The sequence below is a fragment of the Hypanus sabinus genome, chromosome 14 (assembly GCF_030144855.1).
Source record: "Hypanus sabinus isolate sHypSab1 chromosome 14, sHypSab1.hap1, whole genome shotgun sequence".
Taxonomy (NCBI): Eukaryota; Metazoa; Chordata; class Chondrichthyes; order Myliobatiformes; family Dasyatidae; genus Hypanus; species Hypanus sabinus.
In genome coordinates, this window is record NC_082719.1 from 46,953,647 (window position 1) to 46,965,832 (window position 12,186).

Sequence of the window (12,186 nt, forward strand, 5' to 3'; positions counted from 1 at the left end):
TAAACTGGAGCAGGCTCCGAGCAGCTAGAGACATTTAATTTAATCAGATGTTTTTTTTTTAAAAATTGAAAATAAAGCAGAAGAAATGGAAACAAACTGAGCAGCATTTACTTGCACTTATCTTACATCCCCGCCCCCCCGGGTCAGAGACCACATTAAATAGGTAGGGTGTCATATGCAGGTCTCTGGTATAAAACTAAGAGGCCAGTTGTGAAGCGCAAATCACGTCCTCTCCTCAATGTCGGCATTCCACTACTCAATCTGAACTGCACAACAAAACTGTGTGGATGACATTTTGGTCACTGAATATCTAGTTACCAGAAATTCTGCTATTGCTTACTGCTGGTATACAAAATTCAGTCCCATGTACATCATGCTAAGCCTTTTACAAATGAAACCAGACTACAAAGCCTGGGAGATCACAATACATCGAGGAACAAGAGAACGCAAATGAAATTCTAAATTCAACATAAGATGGTGAATTTTAAAAATTAATACCAAGGTCATTTCCCTTCTAAACCTACAAGTCCAAAAAAGTCAGCTAAGGCAATCAGCTAGGATTTTGTTTTAATTAAATAATCACAGACCACAGGATGTAAAAAAAAGTACTGTGTTTCATCCATAACTTCATTGGAGAAAATACTGCATGCATTCCAAGTTCAGTCCAGCAGCTAAGCATCAGAATAGCAAATACAAGAACCGTTTCTCGTTTTCTCCAGATCAGCATTATAACTAGAAGTTGAAAATCCATTGACTTGGCATGCCAACGCTCTTGGTCTAAAAGGAAACTAATGTCAAGCAAGGTTCCATCATTGTGACTGCCTCTCTTCATTACCATTTTACAATCCTCGGCATTTCCATTTCTCTTCTGTCAGAGTTGAAATCCTTTATCCACAGTCATTTTTATTTTTACATTGATCTTTTGCTTTCATTGCCATCAAAATCTTTGTTTGTCACTCTGCAAGGTCTTAGGGTGAAGTTACTTGTTGTTCTGCCTAGATCTCAATGATGTATGATTAATATTTTGCCCACAGTTCCTGCCATTCCTGTTGTGTACTCTTATGTTTTGAAGTTATGCTGGTTCACAAACTTTGAGAAGATTTGACTTTTTGAACTTGATTTACATTTCCGCTCCTCCTCTTGCTATGAGCAGGTGAGAGCAGTTAAAATAGCCAAAGATACAAGCAAAATTCATTTTGAGGGGGCTGGATAAAAAAAAAAATCATAATCACATATGCTCATTCTAAGGCTGTTAGGTTGCCAAAAACTGAGTTGCTAGGATGCATGCACACCAACAGGAAAAAGAGTGTGAGAAAACATCCTTATCTCCAATTCAAGTGCTCCTTACAGTAAAAGTTAACACTTCCCTTTCCATTTTGCACCTATTTTTGCAAGAGAAAGCGTTACAAACCACTCCAACTAAGCTATTACATATATCAAGTTTAATCAATAGATTTTCTCCACTATCTGCATGTAGTTTACAACATTCAGATGTGCACAAATATCATTCTTTGTGCTATTTTAGAAAGCACAAGGGAGTTCTGTTCCACCCCAAACACGTATACTCACTACGTCCTCAAAATTGTCATTTCCTCATTATTTTCAATATTACAAGTTGATACTGCTCAGCACCATTAATAAAAATGCACACTCTTACTCCTGTGTTCATTCAGCTGTTCCTGCTAAATGATTCAAGAACAGCTTCTTCCCCTCTGCCATCTGATTCCTAAATGCACTTTGAACTCTGGGACATTACTTCACTTTTTAAAAAATATATAGTATTTCTGTTTATTGCACGTTTTAAAATCTATTCTGTATACACATACTGTATAAAGTAAACTGAATAAGATTTACTTGTTTATTTATTATTTTATTTTTTCTCTTCTATATTATGTATTGTATTGAACTGCTGCTACTAAGTTAATAAATTTCACGTCCCATGCTGGTGATAATAAACCTGATTCTGATTCTGTGTCTTCTTGGAAAATTGTTTCAATTTTCCTGACCTTTACCCTTCCATGCATATTATTGTTCATGGTTTTAAAATGAGAATCCCTTTCTCAAGTGGAAAATTGTTAGCATTTGGCATTTACTAATCATCAATAAAACACTAATATCTGTTTGGTTGAAAACTAAATTGCATTTTTCTTTTGGAAGTTTAAAAAAATTGCAGGTTTGACTTACCAACACTGACAGTCAAAGGAGACTGTTATGGGCCCACAAAAGTGACTACTAGCTTGTCATTTTAATCTCAGCACAGTAATTTGAATGGTCTCATTTTGAGCTCTCTGATTTCTGGCTGAACTTGAATTGTGCATTCTGAATCTCTATACCACAACCTCATTATGTCTGATCGGTAGCAAATGAAAGTAATTTTCGTTAAGAGTGACAGCAAGTCTGGTGGCACCATTGGACAGAAAGAAAATGTTAACAGCCTGAATCTGCCGGAAAACAGTGGCAAGATCAAGCTACGACACATACAGTTAGAAGGGATAATGACACAGAGCCAAATCTGGCTATGTGTTGAGTTGTGAAGTTCTAAACTGTCAATCACCATGTGAAATTCTGAGATGGTAGCAATTGTGTGCATAGGCTGTTAAAAGGAAATGCTTCTCAAAAAAACACAGGCAAAGAAACTTGGAAAGGCATACACATGAGCTGTTATCATGGGTGACTTTAACTTTCCTAATATTCACTGGCACCTGATTAGTTCCAATGGTTTAGACGGGGCAGAGTTTGTTAAGTGTGTCCAGGATGGATTCCTGTCACAGTATGTTGACAGGCTGACTAGGGGGAATGCCATACTAGATCTAGTATTAGGTAACAAACCCGGTCAGGTCACAGATCTGTCAGTGGGTGAGCATCTGGGGGACAGTGATCACTGCTCCCTGACCTTTAGCATTATCATGGAAAAGGATAAAATCAGAGAGGACAGGAAAATTTTTAATTGTGGAAGGGCAAATTATGAGGCTATAAGGCTAGAACTTGTGGGTGTGAATTGGGATGATGTTTTTGCAGGGAAATGTACTATGGACATGTGGTCAATGTTCAGGGATCTCTTGGGATAAATTTGTCCTAGTGAGGAAGATAAAGAATGGCAGGGTGAAGGAATCATGGGTAAGAAGTGAGGTGGAAAATCTAGTCAGGTGGAAGAAGGCAGCATACATGAGGTTTAGGAAGCAAAGATCAGATGGGTCTATTGAGGAATATAGGGTAGCAAGAAAGGAGCTTAAGAAGGGGCTGAGGAGAGCAAGAAGGGGGCATGAGAAGGCCTTGGCGAGAAGGGTAAAGGAAAACCCCAAGGCATTCTTCAATTATGTGAAGAACAAAAGGATGACAGGAGTGAAGGTAGAACCGATTAGAGATAAAGGTGTGAAGATGTGCCTGGAGGCTGTGGAAGTTAGCGAGGTCCTCAATGAATACTTCTCTTCGGTATTCACCAATCAGAGGGAACTTGATGACAGGGAGGACAATATGAGTGAGGTTGATGTTCTGGAGCATGTTGATGTTAAGGGAGAGGAGGTGTTGGAGTTGTTAAAATACATTAGGATGGATAAGTCCCCGGGGCCTGACGGAATATTCCCCAGGCTGCTCCACGAGGCAAGAGAAGAGATTGCTGAGCTTCTGGCTAGGATCTTTATGCCCTTGTTGTCCACAGGAATGGTACTGGAGGATTGGAGGGAGGCAAGTATTGTACCCTTGTTCAAAAAAGTAGAAGGGATAGTCCAGGTAATTATGGACCAGTGAGCCTTATGTCTGTGGTGGGAAAGCTGTTGGAAAAGATTCTTAGAGATAGGATCTATGGGCATTTAGAGAATCATGGTCTGATCGGGGACAGTCAGCATGGCTTTGTGAAGGGCAAATCATGTCTAACAAGCCTGATAGAGTTCTTTGAGGAGGTGACCAGGCATATAGATGAGGGTAGTGCAGTGGATGTGATCTACATGGATTTTAGTAAGGCATTTGATAAGATTCCACACAGTAGGCTTATTCAGAAAGTCAGAAGGCATGGGATCCAGGGAAGTTTGGAAAGGTGGATTCAGAATTGGCTTGCCTGCAGAAGGCAGAGAGTTGTGGTGGAGGCAGTACATTTGGATTAGAGGGTTGTGACTAGTGCTGTTCCACAAGGATCAGTTCTGGGACCTCTACTTTTGATTATTTTTATTAACGACCTGGATGTGTGGGTAGAAGGGTGGATTAGCAAGTTTGCAGATGACACAAAGGTTGGTGGTGTTGTAGATAGTGTAGAGGATTGTTGAAGGTTCCAGAGAGACATTGATAGGATGCAGAAGTGGGCTGAGAAGTGGCAGATAGAGATCAACTGGGAGAAGTGTAAGGTGCTACACTTTGGAAGGACAAACTCCACAGCAGAGTACAAAGTAAATCAAGTCAAGCCAAGTCACTTTTATTGTCATTTCAACCATAACTGCTGGTACAGCGCATAGTAAAAATGAGAACTTTTTCAGGACCATGGTGTTACATGACACAGTACAAAAACTAGACTGAACTAAGTAAAAAAAAACAACACAGAGAAAGCTACACTAGGCTACAGACCTACACAGGACTGCGTAAAGTGCACAAAAACAGTGCAGGCATTACAGTAAATAATAAACAGGACAATAGGGCAAGGTGTCAGTCCAGGCTCTGGGTACTGAGGAGTCTGATAGCTTGGGGGAAGAAACTGTTACATAATCTAGTCATGAGAGCCTGAATGCTTTAGAGCCTTCTTCCAGATGGCAGGAGGGAGAAGAGATTGTATGAGGGGTGCATGAGGTCCTTCATAACGCTGTTTCCTTTGCGGCTGAAGCGTGTAGTGTAAATGTCCGTGATGGCAGGAAGAGAGGCCCTGATGATCTTCTCAGCTGACCTCACTATCCACTGTAGGTCTTATGATCCGAGATGGTGCAATTTCCGAACCAGGCAGTGATGCAGCTGCTCAGGATGCTTTCAATACAACCCCTGTAGAATGCGATGATGTTGAGGATGGCAGGATACTTGGTAGTGTGGAAGAGCAGAGGGATCTGGGGGTACATGTCCACAGATCCCTGAAAGTTGCCTCACAGGTAGATAGGGTAGTTAAAAAAGCTTATGGGGTGTTAGCTTCCATAATTTGAGGGACAGAGTTTAAGAGACGCGATGTAATGACGCAGCTCTATAAAACTTGTTACGAAATTCCCGTAACTGGATCACTTACCAGCAAAGATAGAGAGGTCCGTTGAAGTCTGATGGTACTATTTTTAAAAGTATTTATTGATAAAGGGCACAAAAAGAAGATTAATGCAAACATACAGATAATATACATCATCAATACTAAATCTAAGTGTGGGTATAATAATAACCGATAAGAAATAACTCTATCGTTGTCTAGGGGTTACTGTATTGTCCAATGGAAAGATAAGTCACTATCAGTTTGTTCAAGCTGCAGCGTTGTTGGGTTTAAAAGTGATGCGGTTTAAACTTGCCCAAGTCTTTTATGATGCCAATCCGTTGAGTCAGGAGCAGGTTTCCCCGTTGTTAGCTAAACAGCCGTTTTCCATGGTTTCAGCCATCAATTCCAGCTACGGAATTGAACACACGTGGCTTGGTTTCCGATACCGTCTGCTGTTACGTGGTCGCTTAACGTTTCTTCTGGTGCGTCTGAGGGACTGTTCCTACAGACCCTCTTTTATTCTGACTCGCAGGGTCATAGATGTCAATCAGGTTGGGGGTGATGCAATCTCTCCCTCAACCAGCCTACTTTGCCCAGGGGCATTCATGTAGCAGAGCATCTCAATCCACAAATCTGTCTCCAAGAGACAATGGCCATGTCCTGAAGCTTTACATCGCTATGGAGGAGAGAAACGTGACATCCTGCACGCCTCCCCCTCATGTCTTGGGCCCCCCTTTTGACTCAACCCAACAGTGATCTGGCGATTCTCACAAGGGAGGGGACTACGGACGTAACAAACTCTAGTTAGGCCACACTTGGAGTACTGTGTCCAGTTCTGGTCGCCTCACTATAGGAAGGATGTGGAAGCATTGGAAAGGGTACAGAGGAGATTTACCAGGATGCTGCTTGGTTTAGAGAGTATAGATTATGATCAGAGATTAAGGGAGCTAGGGCTTTACTCTGGAGAGGAGGATGAGAGGAGACATGATAGAGGTGTACAAGATATGAAGAGGAATAGAAAGAGTGGACAGCCAACACCTCTTCCCCAGGGCACCACTGCTCAACACAAGAGGACATGGCTTTAAGGTAAGGGGTGGGAAGTTCAAGGGGGATATTAGAGGAAGGTTTTTTACTCAGAGAGTGGTTGGTGCATGGAATGCACTGCCTGAGTCAGAGGTGGAGGCAGATACACTGTGCTGTACTATTCTATGCTCTATATTAATTTAAAATGAAGTTGAACTGGTGGATTTGCCATTTACTTGGTAGAGAGATTGATGTGGAAGACGCAGCATGGCAGAAAGGGCCTATTCGGCACAGCACCTCTAAATAAATATTATTTATGCAGATGCTGTCCAACCTGCTGAGTGTTTCTAACATTTTCTGCTTTTACCAGAACTACAATACTCGCAGAGAACGGTCTAACAGTGACAGACTTCGCTCCTGCAGCTACTCTTCAGGGCAATTAGTGTCAAGAACCAAGAAGTTATATATCATCAGTCATGGCTTGAACCTGCACAATCAGATTCATTCTTCCCACAGTAAATCCAGGTTCTAGAATCCAAAATTCTGCAACTCATAATTCCTTACTGTACAGGAATCCTTTTGCCCTATCTCTCTTACTACTTTGTATCACCTAACTTTTACATAAATGGAAATTGACAGTCTCAAATAATCTTCATTGCTATTATTCCTTCTTTGCAGTGAAAATGTAAAGATGCACTCACGCACACACACACACGACATTGTTTTGAACCTCAATAACGAAAGTAACAAATCAAACACAAGTCATGAGTTCAAACTGCATGATCAAGTTAGAAATTATCACAAGTTCAAAATACCAAGGAAATAAGTTTTCAAGGTCATTTTGAAAGCAATCAAAATTCTTTAAAATCTTAGCTGCTTATTATTCTAAACATCTGCTAATTCCAAGCACGGAGAATAACATGCTCAATAAACAATTGCCCATATACTAATCAAGTAGAACAACAAAGAACCAGCTCTGGAAATGGTATAGGTAGAAGAAAGTGAAGGAAAGCAAATACAAAAATAGACAAGCTACTGTTGGTTTGTCAACCGAGCAGCGTGACTCACAAAAGTGCAGCTGCAAATGTGAAAGAAAACAGAAGATACTTCTCAGTGCCTTAGCACTGAACATAGCACAGTGCTGCACAAGAACAAACACTTTGGCCCACAATTTGTGCTGAACAAATTACATTAGTAATCAAATGCCCAATTAGGCCAATCCCTTCTACCTACGTGTAACATGCTGTAAGGTTTCACTGCTAAAGCTAATGTAATGGCTTCTATGTAATGTTCCACTGTTAAGGCATAGGTTTTTCTGTGACAGCAATGTTTGGGTTGTGACCAGAGATAACGGGACTTTGGACTTCAGTGTCTATCCAATGGGAGAAATGTTGTTCTTTCTTGTGTGTCTGGGGGCTGGGTTTTTTGCGGTCTTTTGTCGAGGAGAGATGGAGGGTAGACGCGTGTGGAGAGAGCTGGTAGACCACCGGACAGAGTGGGCTGGGATCTGAGGGTCTGAAGGTCGGCGACATTCGGAGGAGATAGATGGTGGAAGAGTGACTGAGTGAGCTCCAATGGGGACTTTGACTTTGACTTGGACTCTTTTTTTTGGTTTTGATTACTAACCCTATTACTAACCCTGTAATTTTCATTACTAACCCTATATTCAGATTAAAATTAATAAAGTCCATCATTTAATTGCATATGGTGTACTGTCGGATATTTTGCGTTGTGAGTTTGTAATTGGGGGTACATTACACAGCATCCACACAAACGTGATTACCAGTCTGGTGGTGCTGAAGGCCGATTCCCCTAGATGAATACAAGCTGGGCAAGCCTGAGGGTTATATACACATCGTCCATATCCTTCCATTTCCTGCCGTTCGTGTACCTATTTAAGAGCCTCTCGAATGCCTCTATTGTATTTGGTTTCACCACCACCCCCAGCAGCGCAATTCAGGCACAGACTACTGTGTAAAAAAAAATCATGTCCTGCACATTTCCTTCAAACTTAAAAGCAACCCTTTGGGAAAGATACTGGCAATCTACTCTGTTTATGCCTCTCATAATTTTAGAAACCTTCATCAGATTTTAGCCCAGTCTCTGCTATACCAAAGGAAGCAATCCAATTTTATTCAAAATCCCCTTATAGCACATGTCCTGTAATACAAGAAACATCCTGGTTAAACCCTTCCTGTATCCTCAACATCCTTCATGTAATGGTGAGGGGGTGTGCAAGATATTATGCTGGAAAGCTGAAAATCGGATGAGGCAAATTTATAAAAGATATCCATTGAGTAGCCAAAAACAAGTAGAACAAACTCTTCATAAAGTACTGAAAACGGGTGAGGCCCTTCAGGACTTTAGAACATGTAGGGCTCACTTAAAGTTATTAAAAATGAAGAGAGTTACAAAATATCAGTGCCAGACAAGATTAATGAAAATCCAAAGCCATGTACTAAACATTCTAAAGCATGATACTAAATATACCAGAGGAAAGCATGAGGTTTGTTAGGAACCAAAACGGGCAATCTAGGCAGAGTCAGGAGGACATAGGGTACAGAGAAAATGGACTCATTTCAGAAAGACAGTTGCAGATTTCAGAGAGTGGGTAGAGATATTGCAGAGCACATTAATGTTAGAAAGATGAATTCATTAGTTGTTTTAGTGTGCATGAAAGCAGATAACCCCCCAGAGTTTGAGAAGATGCAACCCACTCTGTTATGAGAGGCAAGGATTGAGATTGCTGCAGCCCAGAAAGGGATTTTTTAAAATCTTCAGTTGGTACAGGCAAAGTGACAAAAGGAAGGCAACAAATGGGGTAACTCAGGAAGGGTAGTGAGTGATGAGCTACAATTCCAGGCAAGTCCATTGTCAGTGATGGAGAAATTACTGAATTATGGGATTAATCTACACAAGGGAGAATTGTGAAAGAAGGTGGTTAGCATGGCTTTGATGGTGGAAGATACTATCTGACTAAACTGACTGATAAAGTAGCAACAAATACAGTTGATTCCAGTTAATTGGGACACAACAGGACCAGTATATTTTGGCCCAATTAAGTGGCTGTCCCAATTAGCAAAAGTTTCATGGAAATAGTTAAAAAGGTACCAAATATAGACAAACTACCACTTTACTAAGTAGCAAATTATGTATTTAAATGAAATACAGAACAAAGTAAAACACTACCAATACTACTGGTGGTGATAGGTCATATCCGATGATGACAGGAAACCTATAGGACTAAACAGAGCGGATCTAAAGTAGTGTATCTAAAGTTCAGGGGTAGCAACACTCTCTTAACCTCAAAAGTCCAGGTCCATGGTACAAGTAGTCTTCCTTGATAGCAGTGCATGACCATGACTACTTCTGTGCCTCGTCATGCCCTTCACTCTCCATGGAGCATGTCAGAGCTGCTTCCTTGGCCGTTGGATCTCACTGTAGATCACATCAACCAAGTCCGCTGGAGTAGACTAAGCATGCTCGGACAGGCATGTCCCATTTTACTGGGATACGAGAGCCACCAGATATCCTCACCTGATGCAAGATGATTACCGATGCCTTCAAATACTTCGTAGGTCCTAACTTGAAGTGGTGATATTGTTTCCTTTTCATTCCTGGAGGTTTCAGGCAGTTCCATGCCTGAATGCTTGAAACTGCAGTGAGCAAAACTTCTGGGGAGTTGTCTTATGCTCACTTCCCCCCAACTATCAGTGACAAAGATCACCGCTATTTAAAGCAGAAACACATGCAAATAACCCTATTTAAAAGCTGTCTAAACTCGGGGTAGTGTCTAATGGCCACACAAGTGCATGTGTCTGATGCTCGTTAGAAACTGTTTGGCAACATCTCCTGTCCCAAATAAACAAATGGTACACAAATTCATTAAGTATTTTGCATCAGTCCACACTATGAACGACACCAGCAGTATATCTGAAATTGGAGAGTGTCAGAAGCCAGAAAGTGAATATAATTGCCATTACCATAACAGTGGTGCTCGGAAAGTTGAAAGGTCTGAAGGTAGACCAGATGGACTACAAACCAGAATTCTGAAAGTGGTAGCTGAAGAGATTGTGGCGGCATTAGTAATGGCCTTTCAAGAACAACTAGATTCTGGAATGGTTCAAGAGAACCAGAAAATTGCAAATGTTAACCTGACTATAGTGGTTGGGAAGATGTTGGAGTCTACTATTAAGGATGAAGTTTCAGAGTACTGGGAGGCACATGATAAAATAGGCCAAAGTCAGCATGGTTTTCTCAAGGGAAAATCTTGCCTAACAAATCGTTTGAATTATTTGAGGAAATGAGATAGGACAGCCAAAGCAGAGTTAGTGGTGTTGTTTATTTTGGATTTTCAAAATGCCTTTGACAAGGTGCCGTACATGAGGCTACTAAACAAGGTTAGAGCCCAGATAAAAGATTGTCTGACTTGCAGGAATGGGAATAAAGGAGGAGATCTTCTCTGGTTGGTTGCTGGTGACTAGTGGTGTTCACCAGGAGTTGGTATTGGGACTGTATTGCAAGTCAATAATTTGGACGACAGAATTGATTGTTTTGTGGCCATGTTTGTGCACAAACAGGACGAAGGGTAGGTAATGTTGAGTAAGCAGAGAGCCTGAAAAAGGATTTAGATTAAAAGAAAGGATGTGGTGGCATTGGAGAGGGTCCAGAGGAGGTGCACGAAAATGATCCCAGGAATGGAAGGATTAATGTATGAGGAGCATTTGATGACTCTGGACCTCTATTCACTGGTGATTAGAAAAATGAAGAGAGAGGGATCTCATTGAAACCTACTAAATATCAAAAGGCCTAAATAGAGTGGATCTAGAGTGGATATTCCCTATAGTGGAGCAGTCAAGGATGAGAGGACACAACCTTAGAATACAAGACATCACTTCCGGACAGAGATGAAGAGGAATTTCTTTAGCCAGAGGGTGGTGAATCTGTGTAGATCATTGCCACAGGCAGCTGTGGAGGTTGAGTTTTGGATATATTTAGAGTGGAGATTAATAAGTTCTGATTACTAAGAGTGTCAGAAGTTATGGGGAGAAGGCAGGAGAATAAGTTTGAGAGGAGTTACTAATCAGCTATGATGGAACAGCAGAGAAGATTCAATGGGCTGAATGGCCTAATTCTACTCCTATGTTTTATGGTATGGCCCTTTGGCCCACAATGTCTTACGGACCCATATAAATCTACTCATCATCAATCTAATCCTGATCTCCTACTTAGCTCGTAACCCTCCATTTTTTTTTCACATCCATGTTCCTGTCCAAGAGTCTCTTAAATGACTCCAATGTATCAGCCTCTACCACCACACCTGGTAGAGCATTCCAGGCACCCTACAATTTTGTTCAAAAAACCCTCCCTGCGACATCTCCCCTAAACGTTCTGTCACTCATCTTTACCTGATGTCCTCTGGTATAGGCCATTACCACCCAGGAAAACTGGTGCTGGCTGTCCACTCCATCTATGCCATGCAATCTCAAACACCTCCATCAAGTTGCTTCTCAGCCTCCTTTGTTCCAAAGGGAGAAGCCCTAGCTCACTCAAACTTGCCTCATAAGGTATGGCAAATGCAGGCAAATTTCTTCTGCACTTTTCGTAAAACTTCCAATCCCTCATGGTACCAGGCTTGATTGTGCACCTGGTAGAAAACTGAAAACCTGTACCAATTAACAGGCAGGAGTATTAAGTGTCATGTTTAGTCCTTTACTGTTGCAGTCGGAACTTCCCAACTGCTTCAAAGTGTGACAATCGTACCCATGCCCAAAAGGATCAAGGTGAGCTGCCATAATGACTATCGTCCAGATGCACTCACATCTACTGTGGTGAAGTGCTTTGAAATGTTGATACAACCATTGTTGGTAGAATCTCAGGTGGTGACAAGAGGGCATACAGGAATGAGATATACCAACTAATGGAGTAGTGCCGCAGCAACATCCTGGCACTCAACATCAGTAAGACGAAAGAGCTGATTGTGGACTTCAGGAAGGTAAGACGAAGGAACACTT

General features: G+C 41.4%; 1 protein-coding gene across 4 annotated transcripts in view; it reads right to left on the bottom strand.

Moving 5' to 3' along the window:
• Positions 1–12,186, bottom strand: part of atp8a1 (ATPase phospholipid transporting 8A1) — a 373,263-nt gene that overhangs the window by 315,924 nt on the left and 45,153 nt on the right. The window lies entirely within an intron of this gene.